This window comes from Rhamphochromis sp. 'chilingali', assembly GCF_963969265.1.
Source record: "Rhamphochromis sp. 'chilingali' genome assembly, chromosome: 15".
In the NCBI taxonomy this organism is placed as follows: Eukaryota; Metazoa; Chordata; class Actinopteri; order Cichliformes; family Cichlidae; genus Rhamphochromis; species Rhamphochromis sp. 'chilingali'.
This window is the reverse complement of record NC_137942.1, coordinates 32036641-32055953: the sequence shown is the minus strand read 5'-3', so window position 1 is coordinate 32055953 and position 19313 is coordinate 32036641. Positions and strand designations below refer to the sequence as shown.

Here is a 19313-nt window from a genome sequence, read left to right as displayed (position 1 = left end):
TTTAATAGTTTTGCAATTTTCATTAGTTTTTATTTTTATTTAGTTTCGACTTCAGACTTTCAATTTTATGTCCGTTGTAATTAGTTTTTACCAATTGTTTGCTAGTTTAGTTTAGTTTCTATTTTTTATTTTTTTTTGAAAATCCTTAGTTTCAGTTTAGTTTTGGTTGTGTTTGCAGTAATTAAGTGTAACAAAATCCCAGTTTCATCATATCAGTCATGCTCTTGTGCTTATCCTTGGGTATTGAGACTATTAACTTCGTAATTTTGGTTCAAGTGAATTGATAAACTTTTTGAAGGCAACTGACTCACACAGTTATGTAGATATCCCCGTCCTGTTGTCTTGGGATGCATCACGCTGCCTTGCATGGGGTTAGCTTCTGTTTTCTGGGGATGAGGGTTGAGTGTGCTCCCTTACCTTCTCAAGGTAAGCTAGGTTAGCCTTCTTGTGTGAGCTTTTCAAGTGCACTTTAAGGTTTGTGGGATTTTTCCCTTTAGAAATGTCCCTCATTTGCCCCTCAATTTGTCTCTTTCCACTACAAGACACTTGCTTTAACCAAAGCACAGTCATACTCAAAGTAATCCCAAATTGGACTCTGGCGCTTTCTCCCGACTTTTCCTGACATGATTCTGCGCGTGGACGGAGCAGCGACACAGACGACTCGACTAACGTGCTGCCACCTGCTGGCATAATGAGACAGCAAGAAAAAAATCTGGAAACTAAACTTTATCTTCACCCTTGACTATTGTATGACACGCACACATCAATGAAAACTAAACACATTTTTGCTATAAATTCAGTTAATTTTAGTTAGTTTTGTGAGCACTCATTACAGTTTTAGTTAGTTTTCCTTTTTTGTTTTTCTTTTTATTTCCGTTAATGTTTTTTCACTTCTAGTTTTCGTTATTTCGTTAGTTTTTGTTAACGATAATAACCTTGGTCTGGACTGTCAAAGGTGACTTTAACGCTGACTGTTCCGACAATCCATTTTATAACATTTCCTGGTCAGATTAGCCAATCTCTGCACACAGGAATAAACATAATCAACATGGTCAATATTTTTCCTGCGTGTTATTTCACCATCTTATCGATTCAAATGCTCCATCCTTATGTGGTTTGCGACATTATGTTTATCCACTCTGTCTCTAAATGTTTGAAGAATTTTTCAAGTTTGGGGTCAAATTTTGAGAATTTGACCATAAGTGAAATTTATGGTGTCATCACCCCCTTCGGGGCTTACCTTTCCCAGTTTTGATGATATTCCTCCCTATTCTTTGCAAGTACCCCCTGTTGGTGGCGAGAAACTGTTGGTGTGGTCAAGCGGGTGCTGTAAAAACAAAAGCTCAGGACAGAACAGCTATCAGTCATGTGCTCACACACAAAATTAGCATATATTGAATTTCATATTGATCCTCTGAGTGTAATGGTACATTTTAATTTGAATTTATCAAAGCTAAACACAATAATTTTTCTTCATTTTGCTCTTGTTCTTGTGCAGCACCACCTCCTATCACATGCCCCTGTCGATTATATCTCTACTTTTCTAAATTATTAACTATTTCAATGAAAGGACCTAAAAGACGGGGACCAGTGTTTATCATTACATATCTCCATTTTGAATGTGACAAGCCTAACATTTCCTTGTTATCAGTAGATATTAATAGAGTTTTTTGGCTTTTTTTTTTCCTCTATAAAAGTTAATTGACTCTTTACAGTGGCCTGCTATGGTTAATAATAACATGTTCAGTCATGAGTGAAATCAAACCTTTTCTTCACTTTAGCATTTAACCTTCCCAACAATATAATGTGATATATTAATCGAAACACAGCTACTAAAACACACTTTTCTTAATGCAAACATCAGAAACTCAAAATTAGCAACCAAAGGGTTAAGTCTGCAGTTCACACTCCTGTGAAGCTACAGCCTCCCCCTTTAGTCTCTGTCATCCTTCTGTTCTTGCAAAAACTAAACAAAGCAAGACAAAACCTCCACCCTTCTTTTACAGGCTGGGTGACTTGTTTGTGGACATTTACTAATCCTAAAGTCGGCACTGTTTTTGTCTCAGTATCAAGTCAGTTAAAACTTTTAGTCGTCAGTCCTTCACAGTCCAGTCACATGCATACACACACATTCATACCAGATATTGCTGATAGTGGAGTCTCACGCGCAACCTATTCGAGCCTCCCTCACCAGCAAGATGACGTCATCATTTTAAAAGGAAAACAGTTACTTGTTTTTTGGACTGGATTGACTCGCTGCAATCCTTTTAGGCTCAGGACTTCTCATGTGATCAATGTCCCATATAAGGGAATTTCTCCCAAGCCCATTATAATCATGGAAAAAAATACTTTGCGACTGTTTTCAGTAAGAATATTTTATAGCGCTTTAAAGTTCAGTCTCTCAGGCCTGGATTAAAGAGCTGATTTGTTAAATCAGGAGCTCACAAAATACCAAAATATCACCACCGGTGGATCACACCTCTCAGATGTTCTTATTTCAGTGCACTGTAACAAAGGCAAAAACAAACGTAACCAATAAAATACTCATATAATAACAAATACTGGGGCCTATTGCAAACATGTCCAAGCATAAAACCATCTTTCTATTTCTTAGAGAAAGAAAACAATCCAAACCTCACTGATAGAATCAACCTAGTGTCAAGCAAAACCCAAAAATCAACCAAAACTTCACCAGAAAGTTTTTCTCCCTCCCGGGACAATGTTGTGTAGGAATACAGGTACCGTAACTCCTTTTTGCACTGACAAACACATGTTGAATTGACTTAATTCAATAGTGGACACTGGTTGCACACAAATGCTTTGCTTTGGCAGAAACTTAAACAACTGAGTTAAATCAACACAACCTTTTCATATTCAGTAAACCTGTGCATTTTGTGTTCATAAAACACGATTGAAACATGTTCAGATGGAGTAAGTTGAGCTCTTGTAATATTCTAATTCTTCACAATTGTGTCATTTTATTTCAACACTATTCAGTAACTTTTATGCAAATACTACTTGGTCACTTAAATACTACATGTTGTCTTCATATTGCCTACGGTTCAACAAAGTCTAGATCCTGGTTGCCATAAAAATTGAATGGGTCTTCAACAACTACCATCCTCCTATCTTTATCCTGGTTGCACCAGGGCTGAGAAATAACCCTGAAGTGATAGGTTGCCAGGCAGGGTACACCCCGGACAGCTGACCAGTCTATCAGATAGAAACAAACAGCCGTTTACACATTCATGGATAATTTAGAATCATCAAGTAACTTAGCTCTAATAACTGCATGACTTTTCACTGTGGCAGAAAACCAGAATACCCAGAGAGAAACCACTGCAAACTAGCGAGACTGTGGACTTGCACCCAGGAGCTTCTTACTGTCAAGCAACAGCACTAACCAGCATGCCAACAATGTAGGAAATACAGGAAAGCTATGATTTCCTGTATTTGATGCAGAATTCTTTTGTTCTTGCCCTTGACAGGTTAATCCACAATAAATAGCAACAGCATGCATGTGGGGTGTGTGTCATTGTCTGCCTCTTATAACTCCAGTGATTTTCCTGTAGTTTGAAATCTTATGCGGTGTTGTGAATTCCATGAGTTCAGCAACTAACCACTCTTATTAGATTGTATCGTGTCATCTCAATGAGAACAAATTGAGTTGTTGGATTTGGTACAGATCTTTAAAGCCTGAGGCAATTGTGTTAAACACACGCGAGATGCTTACGTAAATCCAAGGGCTGGCCCCTTTTTTTTTTCTTTTTTTTTTCAGTGTGTTCCTCCTTCAATTAAATCTCACTCACAACAATGTGGTGCTCCGAAATAAAACTCACACCATTAATTCATCATTTTCACTCTGTACCACTGCTCCTTATCAGGCTGTGTGAAGCACAGTAAACAATTCAGTGGAGGCCTTAAGCCATAAACAGACGTCAGGCACAGACATTGTTTTCATAACCAAACTGCCTTGGACCTTGTCCCCTAAATCTACACAAATGCCTTCTGGGTGACATGAACTGCATTTAACCAATAAACAATCAATGGCTTCTTGTTGTTGTAACAGATTCTGTATTTGGGGATGTTTGTGTGCAGCATTTGTTAGTAAAGCATTCTTCATTGCATCAGCGTGTGTGTATCACTCTTCATTGCACAAGCGTGTGCATGTGTGTGTGTGTGTGGATCACTTCTCAGTGAATTGAATCAGCATTTCAATTTGTGTGCGTGTGTGTGTCATTTCTCACTCAATCAACGAGTGCAGATGTGTTCATATGTGTGTTTCTCTTCATTCTGAGTCAGTGCATGTAGATGTGTGTGTTTGTGTGTTTGTGTTCATCACTTTCCTGTTCTGGTGTTCTGGGTAAACCACGGCCTGAGGTGTGCCCTGGGGTCCTGCCCTCCTCCTTTTCAGTCCGTTTGCATCCGTTGGTGCTGCTGCTCAAAGTTCTATCCATACTGGTTCTGGCCCCAATTGAGGCAGTCCTTTTCTCCAGTGTCCTGCATCTTCTCCTTGTTCCGCTCCTCCTTAACTTGACCCTTTTGCTTCTGTAGCTCCTTCAGGGTTTGCTCCTGCTGTTGGAGCTTCTCGTCAGGTTTGGCGACCTCCTGCTCCAGCAAGCTCCGGCCTGATTTCAAGTCCTGCGTCTGGGACTCCAAGCCTGACTGATGGGTTCGATTAGCAGCCAGCTCCTCCTGAGCCATGCTCAGTTTCTGCTCTGATGCCTTGAGCTCTTACTGAGGGCAGAAACCTCAGAGTCTTTTCCATACACGTCAGATTGAAGTTTATTGATGTTTTCCTTGCTTTGCTCCACGGCCTTCTACAGCTCTGCTGTTCGGCTCTTCTCAGAGGTCAGCTCCTGGCCGAGCCCCGACACCTGTGCCTTCAGCTTATTTTCTTCTGGTGCTTTTGTCCATTCTGAGGTGCCTCCTGACCTCAGTTACTCCTCCTGTCTCTGGCACGCCCTTTTTGCTGCCCGATCAGCCGTGTTGGTTCGTCACTGTCCTGCACAGTTTTAATGCAGAGTTGTTAAGGTCAGCATTGTCTTGCTCGGCCTCACTTTTCCTCCGGGCTTAATGGGCGTCTCGTCACAGCTCTGTCAGCTGAAGCTGTCCGGAAATCTCCCCCGTGTAGTGAAACGGGCCTTGGATTTAACGCTCTCCGTCTCCGCTGCATGAGATCGTTTTCCTGCAGCACTGTTGACGTTTTCAGGTTGTTGTTGTGGGTCCAGCTGCTGTAGCATTTGGTCAGGGTCACATCAAAGATGGTAGAGGAGAGAGCAAAGATGGTAGAGGGGGAGAGCAGGAGTCCAGGTCAGCCTCGGCTTTCCGGGCCGACAAAGCAGCCTGTAATCAAGCATAAAGAGAAAAAACAAAACAAAAACAAAACATTTTGTTTCCCAAATTTTGATTTCCCACCTTAAATAACAGCACTCCATGTCTTCAGCCAGGAGTCAGAGCCTGCTTGTGAGATTCAGGGACACATGGTGCCAATAACAATTCAGCCAAAAACTTGCCTGAAAATTTCCAGTGATGGTAACCGATAACTGGAGGAGAAGATGTCCTTTAAGCTTCTTTTACGGGTGGGGACAAAGTGAGGTCAAGCTGTAATTTTGAGCCAAAGCTTGGTCTGTCTGTCGTCCCAATTCTGTTTATGCTTTTGCCGCTGTACTCAGTCAAAGTCAAAGTCAAAGTCAACTTTATTTGTCAATTCTACCACATGTACAGGACATACAGAGAATAGAAATTTCGTTACTCTCAAACCCTAGATGAAATAGCAAAAGAACATTTAAATATAAGAGAGTGATTAAGAAATGCAAGTAAAATAATTAAAAAGTAAAAATTTAAATAAATACAATGCGATTATACCAAGAAAGCTATACAATATACAATATTCAAGTAAGGGTAAATGACATTGAGTGTAAACCGAGTAGTGCAAATAGGCAAATAGTGCAAAAGGAGATTTAGTAATGTACGGTAAGAGATAGTGTAACAACAAAGTCTTATGAGGTAATGGCAGTCCAATGCTCCACAAGGTGACTGGTAACTGGTGCAGGCCAGTGAGGGAGTCAGAGAGTGTGTGTGTGTGTGTGTGTGTGTGTGTGTGTGTGTGTGTGTGTGTGTGTGTGTGTGTGTGTGTGTGTGTGACAGAGTTCAGTGAGACCATGGAGGAGAAGAGGGGAGAGGGGGCAGAATCGGGAGGGAGTTAAGCTTCCTGACAGCCTGATGGATGAAGCTGTCCTTCAGTCTGCTGGTCCTGGCCTGGAGACTCCGCAGTCTCCTCCCTGACGGCAGCAGCTTGAAGAAGCTTTGCATTGGGTGCGTGGGATCAGCCGCTATGCAAAGGGCTTTTTTAGTGAGACGGGTCCTGTAAATGTCCTGGAGGGAGGGGAGAGAGACACCAATGATCCTCTCTGCAGCTCTCACTATGCATTGGAGGGTTCTATGACAGGACGCATTGCAGGTTCCAAACCACACAGTGATGCAGCTCGACAGGATGCTCTCAATGGTGCCTCTGTAGAAAGTGTGCATGATGGGGGCTGGTGCTTCTGCTCTTCTTAGTTTGCGGAGAAAGAAGAGACGCTGCTGTGATTTCTTGGCCAGTGCTGTGGTGTTGTACGACCAGGAGAGATCCTCTGTGATGTGCACACCCAAGAACTTGGTGCTGCTCACTCTCTCCACAGACGCTCCGTCAATGGTCAGAGGAGCATGTTGGGTGTGCATTCTCCTGAAGTCCACAACAATCTCCTTCGTCTTCTCCACATTCAGAGAGAGATTGTTGTCAGCACACCACGTGGCCAGGCGTCTCGCCTCACTTCTGTAGTCGGTCTCATCCCTGTTGCTAATGAGACCCACCACCGTTGTGTCGTCCGCAAACTTGATGAAGAGGTTGGAGCTGTATGATGGAGTGCAGTCATGGGTCAGCAGAGTGAAGAGGAGGGGGCTCAGCACGCATCCCTGCGGGGCCCCCGTGTTTAAAATGATGGTGCTGGATGTATTACTGCCGACCCGTACTGCTTGAGGTCTTCCGGTGGGGAAATCCAACAGCCAGTTGCACAGTGAGGTGTTGAGCCCCAGCTGGACCAGTTTTTGAGTGAGCTGTTGGGGGATTATAGTGTTGAATGCTGAACTGAAATCTATGAACAGCATTCGAACATATGAGTCTTTTTTGTCCAGGTGTGTGAGTGCTGAGTGGAGTGCAGTGGAAATAGCATCATCGGTTGAGCGGTTGGGCCGATACGCAAACTGGAAGGGATCCAGGGAGGGGGGCAGGACAGTCTTGATGTGTTGCATGACTAGTCGTTCGAAGCACTTCATCAGGATGGGAGTAAGTGCAACAGGACGGTAGTCATTAAAGCAGGAGGGAGATGACTTTTTTGGAACCGGAATGATTGTGGTGGCTTTAAAACATGTGGGGACGACAGCCTGGATGAGTGATATGTTGAAGATGTCTGTGAAGACATCAGTGAGTTCCACTGCACAGTCTCTCAGTACACGACCAGGAATGTTGTCAGGACCCAGAGCTTTACGTGCATTGATCCTGCTGAGGGATCTCCTCACGCTGTCTGGGGACAGAGTCATCACCTAATCACCAGGAGGGGGTGGGGTCTTCTGTGCAGTGGTGCTGTTTTGGACTTCAAAGCGAGCAAAGAAAGTGTTCAGCTCGTTCAGCAGGGGGATAGTGCTATCACAGGTCTGTGGTGGGGGCTTGTAGTCTGTGATGGTCTGAATGCCCCGCCACAGGCTCCATGAGTCTCTGCTGTCTTTGAAGTGATGAGATATTTTCCTGGAGTACTGTCTCTTAGCCCCTCTGATGCCACGGGAAAGGTTGGCCCTAGCTGTCCTCAGGCTCGCCTCGTCTCCATCTCTGAAGGCAACATTCCGAGCTTTCAGCAGCCTGTAGACCTCTCCTGTCATCCATGGTTTTTGATTGGCCCGGACAGTTATGGTTTTCGTGACTGTTACATCCTCAATACACTTGTTGATGTAGGCAGTAACAGTCTCTGCGTACTCCTGGAGGTCAGTGGTGTTGTTATAGGTGGCAGCCTGCTTAAACATGTTCCAGTCTGTGGTGTTGAAGCAGTCCTGTAAAGCCTCTGAAGACCCTTCTGGCCACACTTGTATCCGCTTACGAACCGGTTTGGTGACTTTAACGAGCGGTCTGTAAGCAGGCATTAGCATGACAGTGATATGGTCTGAGGCGCCGAGGTGGGGGAGGGGAAAAGCTTTGTAAGCTCCTCTCTGGGTGGTGTAAACAAAGTCCAGTGTGTTATTTCCCCTTGTTGGAAAGTCTATGTGTTGTTGTATTTTTGGAAACACGCACTTTAAGTCTGCATGATTGAAATCCCCAGCCAGGATGAGAAAAGCATCAGGATGGGCTGTCTGCTGCTCACTGATGTGCTGGTACAGTTCATTCAGTGCCTCACTCCTGTTGTTGACATTGGAGGAGGGAGGGATATACACAGCGCACAGTAGTATGGCTGTATATTCCCTCGGTAGATAGAATGGCCGGCACTTAATAACCATGAACTCCAGCACTGGTGAGCAGTGTTTGCAGACCGCAACAGCATCGCGGCACCAGGCATCATTGATGCAAACACAAAGTCCTCCCCCGCGGGTCTTACCTCCCGCGACGATGACTCTGTCAGCACGGTAGCATGTTAGCTGGTCGAGCTGAATGGCGCGGTCCGGGACACTGTCGCTGAGCCATGTTTCCGTGAACACAAAAGCACAGCAGTCCTTTACATTCCTTTGAGATGAACGTAGCAGTCGGATGTCGTCCAGTTTATTTTCTAGCGAGCGTACGTTGGCCAGAACGATAGAGGGGATGGCGGGTTTGTGTGGGCTAGCCGCTAGCCTAGCTCGGATGCCACCGCGCTTACCCCTCTTCTGCTTCCTCTCACACCGCTTGAGGCGCATCCATTGTGGGCGAAGTGCAGGAGTGGAGGTCGGTGATTGAGTAGGCCTTCGGAGCAGACCCAGATCTTTCAGCTTCTCGATGTCCACAGAATTTAACTTAAAAAGTTTGTTTCTGCCGATGTCGAGAAGAAGTGTTCGGGCATATCCTTGCTTGCACACAGATAGACGTGACAATGACTTACAAAAACACTGCAACTTACAGGACGAAAAACACGAAAAAGTAGTTTGTTTGGGAGAGAGAGAAGCCGCTGCGTGTGCACGCACCGCCATCGTTTCCAGGTTGAGAGAAATCCACCTGTATTAACACACTAAAACATTCACTTAGTATTTCTTTTCTGAAAACATCCATTCGCTTCATCTGCCTAGATTTTACTATCTCTCTCTCTTGGTGCATACTTCACACAGTCAGGCAGTTGCCTTTTATGGGCATGCAAAGTTCCTGTCACACACACTGCTTCATATGACACACACAGCTACTCCACCCAGCAGCTGCAAAGCCGTCTTCATGTCCTCTCTCCACACTCTCAGCCACAATCCTCCGTCCTCAATATGAATGTATAAAACCAGTCATAATTATCCCTAGAAACACACCCTCAAGAAAATTCGTTGTATTTACTCATCTATTCGTACTCACTGTGACCAATGCAATTCATGTAAAGAAGATCCTCTATAGGTGAAATTTCAATTCAGCACGACCCTGAAATAAGCATGCCTTTTATCTAAGTAAAATGAAATTACTACACCACCACCAGTGCTGAAATTCGTGCTTGATCACACCCTATATTATGATAAAACTAAAAGTAAATCAAATGTAACTGCTTATATTATTGAGCTGAACCAAGAGTCACTTAAAAATCTTATAAATCCTGCTTCACACCACAAAACTGAAACAAATCACAGCTGTATTTATCACTCAATCTTACTCTGCCGACTGAAGTGCCGGTCTAGATCATGCACGATTTGTCTCTTCTATATCAAAACCCAGCCAAACATCAAACATTCAGCGTAGTCATTCAAAACTTTATTTGTAATATTATAATCAGCAAAATCAGCGTTTTAATTACAGGCATGTATCATTGTTTGCAAATCATAATTATAAAACTCAAAAACACGCTAAACAGGAAGCAAAAGTCCTCTGTGCGCTTCACAGCAGCCACCTCATTTGCATGTTCACACACCGTCTAAAAATAGCTCGCAGCGCTGCAGCTGCACGTCACACACAGTCTCACACACAGTCTCACACACAGCTCTGTTATTTTATATTACAAAGACGTCTTATATTTACAATCACTCTCAGGCCTGACAGCTTTAGCGCCTACACAATTTCGACAAATTTAAGTTAACGGTCCAACCGAAAAAGTCCAACTTTTTTGTGATCAATTAACCAGTATCTGTCCAACAGTCTCTGGCCTTGTCTCTAAAGTCCCTTACTCAATTTAAAAGTGTCCAGCACCCAAGGTCCAACCTTTGCTGCCCAAAAAAGCGCACATACTCATAACAAACGGTAAAGAGACTCTAACTCCTAGCTTATTCCAGGATGCCCTGTACCCCACAGTCAAGCCAAACTGAACTAACCCTGTTCGCCGACAGGTCAAGGTCGCGCGTTCCTCGGCCAGGAGGGAGCGTAACCTCCGGGCTATGCGCTTCTCAGCAGTCCAACTGCCGTTCTTGAAAAATGTATAATACTTTGAAACAACAGTCAACACCCCAAAACAAGACTATGACTGACGCAGGTTCAACCTTAAAACCAACGGGGACTCTAACCCACAAAATGACCAATTCCCTATCAAACTAAATTCACTCAGCAGTCCAACTGCTTTAAATACTCAGTACTGTCACTTTCCAGTAATTTCAGTGAGTAGACTTTAATTTTATCATGTCCAATTTGGCACACTTTGGAAATAGATTCAACAGGTAGTGCCTTACCTTTGTATAAGCCGGCTTATGCCCACTCACGTCAGACCACTGGCTTGTGCCTGTCCGTTCGACAACCTCGGACCGTCCAAACCTCCAACTTCCACCCCAATACCACCGGACGAGCCCCCAAACTGTTACGGATTCAAATATTGGGGATGGATACAAGAGGAAAAACCACAATAACAACACTGGTCCGGCCGGGTTGAGTCAAACGATGATTTTAATGATCACACGCGTGGGAGATGGTCACCGTACGCAGACAGCATCAGATCTCAAAATAGTGGAGCATTGATCAAACTCTTATAGCCTCTAGTGGCCCCCACCTAATCATAAAAGCCTAAACATTCACATGCCTTCTCTCACAGAGCGCCTAAGCTACGACCTTGGCTCCCTGTTTATCTGCTCCTGCTGAGATGGGGCAGAAAACTCCAGCATGTTCTGTTCTGTTCTAATCAGACAAATAAGGCGATGACTTTCTGCGAACAGTATTTCTTATAACTCAGCAGTATAATGCATCATAAAACAATATCATTCATTCACAATAAATCAGCAGTCTAATGTAATGCAAATCAGTTTAACAAACGCAATAGTTATCACCTTCTTCTAATTCAGGAGAATAATGCAAACTAAAACTACATAATAATTCACAATCTTTAATTAGGGGTCTAACATGGCATAAAATAATATTATAATCCCACAGTACCAGATACAGCCTGCTCTAGGTGTGTAGGCAGGTAAAACTTATGACTGAAATCTTACAGAGAGAAGAGGAAAGATCAGTGTGTATCCTTTTCTTCTGACCTTTTTCTGTTCTGCTGTTTAATTTTTCTATTGACTGAAGAAAAGTGAAAATAATTTGCTTTCTTTTGCCTTTTAGACATTAGTTCTCAAGTCACCATCACCACAAAGACTTTCCTGCGCTACAGAGAACTGAAGGTGTTGTTGGACAGCATCCGAAAATTCTACAACAACATAAAAGTGATTATTGCAGATGACAGCTTAGAACCAGAGCCAATTCACAGAGAAAACATCTTACATTACATCATGCCTCCAGCACAGGTATGTGTGGTAGATCCAAGAATTGGAACCACAGTTGTGTTTACTAAATATGCAATGTTGGTACAAACTGTCAGTTTGAATTTTCTACAAAACCAGATAAATCTCAGATATAATTCAGATTCTTGTATGTATGAATTTAAAATAAGTCTGACCTATGGTGGAACGGTTCACAGCCGAGAGTGAAGCGGTGGGAATGAGCACCTCCAAATCTGAGACCATGATCCTCAGCAGGAAAAGGGCGGAGTGCCACTCCGCTTACGCTGTACTGGTCTGTTGTGGTGAAGGGTGAGCTGAGTGTAGAAGCGAAGCTTTCAATTTACCAGTCGATCTAAATCCCTACCCTCACCTATGGTCGCGAGCAGTGGGTAGTGAGTAAAAGAATGAGAAATAGGCTTCCTCCGAAGGGTGGCTTGCCTCTCCCTGAGATAGAGTAAGGAGTTCAGCCATCCGGGAGGGGCTCAGAGTAGAGTAGGGCTCCTTCACATGGAGGAGGTGGCTGGGGAGAGGGAGGCTTGGGCTGCTTCTTTCGTGACACAGCCCCGGATAAGCAGAAGAAGGTGGATGGATGAAATTTGTTTTTTGCTAATAAAACAAAAAACAGTGTTGCTTTACAATGACTTTTATTGTATTGATCACTTGAGAGCACCATTACACCACAGTGTAAAAGATTAAAATGTTAAGATTAAGATGTGAAAGATGTTTCCTTCCTCAGGGCTGGTTTGCAGGCAGAAATCTGGCTGTTTCCCAGGTAACCACCAAGTACTTCCTGTGGGTGGATGATGATTTTGTGTTTACAGAGAAGACAAAGATAGAGAAGCTTGTGGAGGTCATGGAGGCGAACCCTGAACTGGATGTGGTGAGAATGAAATAGCTCACATAAAGCATTTGCAGTTTATTTAAAATAATTTGAATAGAACATTAAAATGTAAATATAATACACCCATAAAATACACATGTTAGACTGATGTAATCCTTTTTTCCTTTATTACATCTGATCTAGTTAGGCCTTTTGGACCATGTAGCATGCCAACGTTTGGGGTCTTAACTTCACAATAACTTGCATGGAGCAGATCCTTTATAATCAATGAAGACAAAGGTTATTCTAGATTTTTGGGTTTACTGTAACATCTATTATTAACAAAGATCAGATGAGCAGTTATGACCACGCACAATAAAGTAAAGTTGGTGGAACCAGCTTCTGGACAGATGCATAGGTTACCTGAAAGACTAGTCTCATTTCTAGATTTGATTTTCAAAAACAAGCATGACAAGTAGTGTCTACCTGAACATCGACTGAACAATATTGGAGCTTGCAGTGAAACACTAGCCATTTTGTAACAAGATGTTGTGTTTCTTTATTCGTATTAGGTTGGTGGGGCTGTAGAAGAGAACCGGTTTTATTTTACTCTTATATATGAGGAAGGAAAGGAAAATGAAGGTGGTTGCCTATACAGAAAGTCTCAGGGGAAATTCCACTCACTTCCTGGCTACCCACAATGCTTTTTGACTAATGGAGTAGTCAACTTCTTCCTGGCTCGTACAGATGCTGTACAGAAAGTTGGTTTTGACCCTAAGCTACAGCGAGTAGCACATTCAGGTAGGTCCAGATCTCAAAGAAGTTTATATTACAAATGCCAGCAAGAGCATTTTGTGTTAAATATTAAATTCCAATTTCTAACTCTAGAGTTTTTTATGGATGGTCTGGGCTCTTTGCTGGTTGCATCATGTAGTCACGTATCCATTGGTCATCAACCCAAAACAGCCAACAGCCAAAGTTCTATATACGACGAATATAGACACCCGGGAGAAAATGATGAAGAATTCAAACTGCAGCTTCACTTTTACAAAAACAACCTTAAGTGCATTACATATGGATAGAAGATTCATTCAAAGAACATCAGTGTCACTTGTAATGTCATATTGTTTTGTCATGGTCCCAGGGTTATCTGAGTTTAGGATTCTCAGTGAATATAGCCGAGTTTGGCTCTCTGTTTGGATTTTATTCATCAAGATTTTTTTTCTTTATTATTCCTATAGAGATTAATATCTTGTGATGTTGGTGACACTGAATTCTGTTTTTACTTATTTTCTTTTGCTGTTTTGTCATCCTGTGTTTTCACTCATGTTTTCATTGTAAATCTAATACACTGAACTTTAAAACGTTATATATCTTCACAGAAGTACAAAACACGCTAAAATCTAATAGATGTTGTGAGTCATTTATCTATGCCACCTATGTTTATATTTAATAAAACCAAAGAAATAAATATACATACTGTACAAGAATGAACAGTGTCGTAACAGTAATAGTTCCTTAAAATTTATACTTATGATAGTTTACACAGATGTAATCAGATGCCATAATTTCCCTTCTAACCACATGTTTGAATCCTGGTGTAAATGGGCTAAAGAGTTCACTTTTATAGAAGCAATGTTTACTGAGAGGGGGGTGGTTGTCAGTGAGCTTTAGATGCTGGTTTGTTGAATGAGTTCAGTTGGTTTTTTGTTCAGTCTTTTACAGACAACCCACTAGTCTGAGATGCATAGGTCAAAGATTTATCCAAACAGGTGTGTATCTTGACCTCACACAGACATCTGAGTGCCCTATAAAAAGCTTTTGGACCCATCTATTATTTGTTAAGCAGAAAGAAAAACCCTAACTCACATGTCATGTATTGTTATGAGTTATGTAATATGTTTTTTTTAATAACAATTTAAAGATATGTGGTACAAAAGGCTCAAACAGGTTAAGTTCATTTCAGTGCACGTTTCAGAAACATATTTGAACTGCTTCCCTCTGTTGGCTCTTGTGCTTTGTGTTTATTTTTACTTCATTTAGCTTGTTTCCATTGATTTGTTGCACCTGTTTGGGTTTTTTTACGCATGTGTTCCCCACTACCCAAATAAACGTGTGTGTATTTACTGCCTCGGTTTTCTCTTTGCCTTTCTGTCTCAGCACCTGTTATTCTTACTCAACACCTGTTTCTATTCATGGACTTTGTCTTCTGCAGCCTTTGTGGACATCCTCAAAGCTGAAGTACAGGTTTTTCTTTGGGTCCACATTATCCCCACCCCGTGACAGTTATCACATACAGTGGGGCAAAAAAGTATTTAGTCAGCCAGCGATTGTGCAAGTTCCCCCACTTAAAATGATGACAGAGGTCAGTAATTTGCACCAGAGGTACACTTCAACTGTGAGAGACAGAATGTGAAAAAAAAAATCCATGAATCCACATGGTAGGATTTGTAAAGAATTTATTCGTAAATCAGGGTGGAAAATAAGTATTTGGTCAATAACAAAAATACAACTCAATACTTTGTAACATAACCTTTGTTGGCAATAACAGAGGTCAAACGTTTACTATAGGTCTTTACCAGGTTTGCACACACAGTAGCTGGTATTTCGGCCCATTCCTCCATGCAGATCTTCTCGAGAGCAGTGATGTTTTGGGGCTGTCGCCGAGCAACACGGACTTTCAACTCCCGCCACAGATTTTCTATGGGGTTGAGGTCTAGAGACTGGCTAGGCCACTCCAGGACTTTCAAATGCTTCTTACGGAGCCACTCCTTTGTTGCCCGGGCGGTGTGTTTTGGATCATTGTCATGTTGGAAGACCCAGCCTCGTTTCATCTTCAAAGTTCTCACTGATGGAAGGAGGTTTTGGCTCAAAATCTCACGATACATGGCCCCATTCATTCTGTCCTTAACACGGATCAGTCGTCCTGTCCCCTTGGCAGAAAAACAGCCCCATAGCATGATGTTTCCACCCCCATGCTTCACAGTAGGTATGGTGTTCTTGGGATGCAACTCAGTATTCTTCTTCCTCCAAACACGACGAGTTGAGTTTATACCAAAAAGTTCTACTTTGGTTTCATCTGACCACATGACATTCTCCCAATCCTCTGCTGTATCATCCATGTGCTCTCTGGCAAACTTCAGACGGGCCTGGACATGCACTGGCTTCAGCAGCGGAACACGTCTGGCACTGCGGGATTTGATTCCCTGCCGTTGTAGTGTGTTACTGATGGTGACCTTTGTTACTTTGGTCCCAGCTCTCTGCAGGTCATTCACCAGGTCCCCCCGTGTGGTTCTGGGATCTTTGCTCACCGTTCTCATGATCATTTTGACCCCACGGGATGAGATCTTGCGTGGAGCCCCAGATCGAGGGAGATTTTCAGTGGTCTTGTATGTCTTCCATTTTCTGATGATTGCTCCCACAGTTGATTTTTTCACACCAAGCTGCTTGCCTATTGTAGATTCACCCTTCCCAGTCTGGTGCAGGTCTACAATACTTTTCCTGGTGTCCTTCGAAAGCTCTTTGGTCTTGGCCATGGCGGAGTTTGGAGTCTGACTGTTTGAGGCTGTGGACAGGTGTCTTTTATACAGATGATGAGTTCAAACAGGTGCCATTCATACAGGTAACGAGTGGGGGACAGAAAAGCTTCTTACAGAAGACGTTACAGGTCTGTGAGAGCCAGAGATTTTCCTTGTTTGAGGTGACCAAATACTTATTTTCCACCCTGATTTACGAATAAATTCTTTACAAATCCTACCATGTGGATTCATGGATTTTTTTTTCACATTCTGTCTCTCACAGTTGAAGTGTACCTCTGGTGCAAATTACTGACCTCTGTCATCATTTTAAGTGGGGGAACTTGCACAATCGGTGGCTGACTAAATACTTTTTTGCCCCACTGTAACTCTGCAGCTTTGCTCTGATTACCAGAGTTTCATATTGTGATTGTCACCTGTTCCCAACTGTGGTTGACTCACCATGTTGATGATTTTGGCTACAACAGGAAGCTGCTTCCAGTTCTAAAGCATGGCCTGCTCACCAAACACGATGCCATGTATAAATCCAGATACTCCCCTCAGGAGTTGGGAGAGAACAAAATCACAGCTAAAAGAGCCAATACATTCAGATGGCCAGAAAAACAGCTCTGTTTAAAGATATGGTGATTTAAGTCTACTTTGCACTGGTTTCATAAAATGAAGTTGTAGTGCTCATTCTGAAGAAGGTACTAAGAAAACCATTATTTGAGCTCAAAATATTACCTCTTTCAATTATGAATCATGATTAGTTGACATTTATAAAAACTATATATAAGTAACTGCATTGGGGGGAAAACTGTGACATTACGGTGACACTGAATGGAGTTATCATTTAAATCTGTAATTCTGCTCAGTTTAACAGTCACATATCGAGTTTCAGTTCATTCGCTATTCTGTCCCCAACTGTGGTTCACCCGTCATGTTCACAACAGGATTTTGGCTACAGCACGAAGCTGTTTTGTGTTCTAAAACATGGCCTGTTCAGCACCAAACACACTAAATCTTGTAAGAGGTAAAGAACATAACTTCTTTCTGTATGGTTAAATATTTGCTTGTTGTAAATAGGGACAAATGTGTAACTACATGCAGTACTGTATGAATAAAGAACTAACTTTAAATGAGGAACTCTTAAGTTTAATCAGATTCTTCCTCTTTTTCTGTGTTAACCCCACACAGATTCAAGACCTGAACCAAGAGGAGCTGCAGTATGGAAGGGAAAGGTACAGTCTATGATTGTATATGACCTAAATTTCTACAAATACCTGTTATACGCTAAGTTAAAAGCAAAGATGCACTCTGGGTAGTGACGTCATACAGTTGCATCGTTGCAAATAGTCAACCAGCACTTAGTTTAGTTGAAGATGAAAACAATCTGTCACACGAGGACGAGAGAGTGACGGAAAACTACTGGTGTCTATGCGGCTAATGCTTGACAATGGCAACAGCAACTGAGAGCGTTTGTTGTAAAGCACCAAAACTTTGAAGCCGTATGGCTTAATCCAGATGTTCTTTGGGCAGCACTTGTTAGCCTCCATGACCGGTGTCCGGTCTTTAAGTGATAAGATTATGAATCCTGCTTCCGGGCCCAGTCTGCATTTAATAAGACTGTTGTGTTTTTAACATGTTTTAATGCTTGGTATCTTGTTCCATTTAATCTCAACAAGCCCCTAAAAACAGTCAGTGATCACTGTCGGCTTCTCTCGGCTTTTATTACTGCTAATCACTTTAAAGCTCAGTTTTTAAACCCTTACGATGTACCTACAGCCCAGCCCATGCCGCAGTGTGACTAACCTTGTATCGTGGATGGATTATCTCGGTGGTTCTCCTGACTAGGGTTGCCAACCGTCCCTTAAAATACGGAATCGTCCTGTATTTCGAAACAAAAGAACACGTCCCGTATTGAGCTAATAAGGGACGCACTTTGTCCCGTAATACAGTGAGAATCAAAAGTAGTCTATAACTTTTAATGGAATTAACGCTTTGTTTGAAAACATAATTCCCAGCCCCTCTCCTGCTTTGTGACCAATGAGCTGACAGCACACTTATGACAATTCGAGTATGACAATTCAGATTACCGCTCATCTCATTGGTCGAGGAAAGGTCGCTTGCGGAGAAAATACCGGAAGACAACAGATGACCTGTCACGGCTGCCGAGGCGAGCCGTGTGGATATAGAAGGAGGACCCAAGATGCAGGCAGTGGATGAGATACCGGTGGTTTTATTTACAGAGGTGTAGTGGCAAACAAACAGTGGGGCATAACAAACAACTAAAGACACCTAAACTGGGAGAACTAAAATAACAGACCTGGGAGCATATGACAACGGATGATGAATAGCAGAGAGACGCAGACGAGGAACAGGACTCCGTGGAACACAGGGTAACAGACTGACACAGAGTTACACAGACTGACACGGAGGAACACAGACGAACCGGCAACAGGCAGGAGAACACACAGGGCTTAAATACACACACCAGTAATCAGGGGATGAGAGACAGGAGGGCAACACAGCTGGGAGGAATCTGGGCTGACGGGACAGGGGAAACGTAAACTGATCACACTCACGTACGACGCGGACCTTCACAATAAAACAGGAAACTCAGATACATGGAACCAGACAAGACATTGAACTAACCAGACAGATTCACAAACAGATGGGGTGACACCATAGACAGAGACAGACTCAAAGGCAGACCAAATATAACACACAGAACTCAAACAATAATAATCATCATCATCATCATAACTAGAAAATGATAACTAAAAGCGCTGGGTCACCGACCCAGGACCATGACATGACCACAACAAGAAGCATGGCCAACAGGGAAACAAACGCCGACACTGCGGTGCAAGTCTCGGACGACAGTACACCTAAAGCTGGGCAAACACTGTGCGATTTTTTCAGTCACGTTATTCAGCTCCTGCTCAAACTGCACGATTGACTCGCAGGGGTTAGAAGTTGGTAGGTCACGATGCAGGGTCTCACACTCTCACCGATGCTCTGATGCGACCTGAGTGCTCACACTGTGCCTCCATAAAATGAAGTTTATAACAGAAAATCTGTCGCTCGCGCTCTCTCTCTGTCTT

The 19313-nt window shown here is 42.8% G+C and overlaps 1 pseudogene across 1 annotated transcript in view; it reads left to right on the top strand.

The window, feature by feature from the left end:
* The window catches only part of LOC308411969 (beta-1,4 N-acetylgalactosaminyltransferase 2-like), a 33537-nt pseudogene extending 18721 nt beyond the window's left edge, over positions 1-14816 (top strand). Inside the window, exons 9-12 of the transcript XR_013974705.1 lie at positions 11714-11895; positions 12608-12751; positions 13264-13492; positions 13580-14816. The product of XR_013974705.1 is annotated as a beta-1,4 N-acetylgalactosaminyltransferase 2-like (transcript). The remainder of the gene's footprint in view (positions 1-11713; positions 11896-12607; positions 12752-13263; positions 13493-13579) is intronic.
* Positions 14817-19313: the final 4497 nt, after the last annotated feature.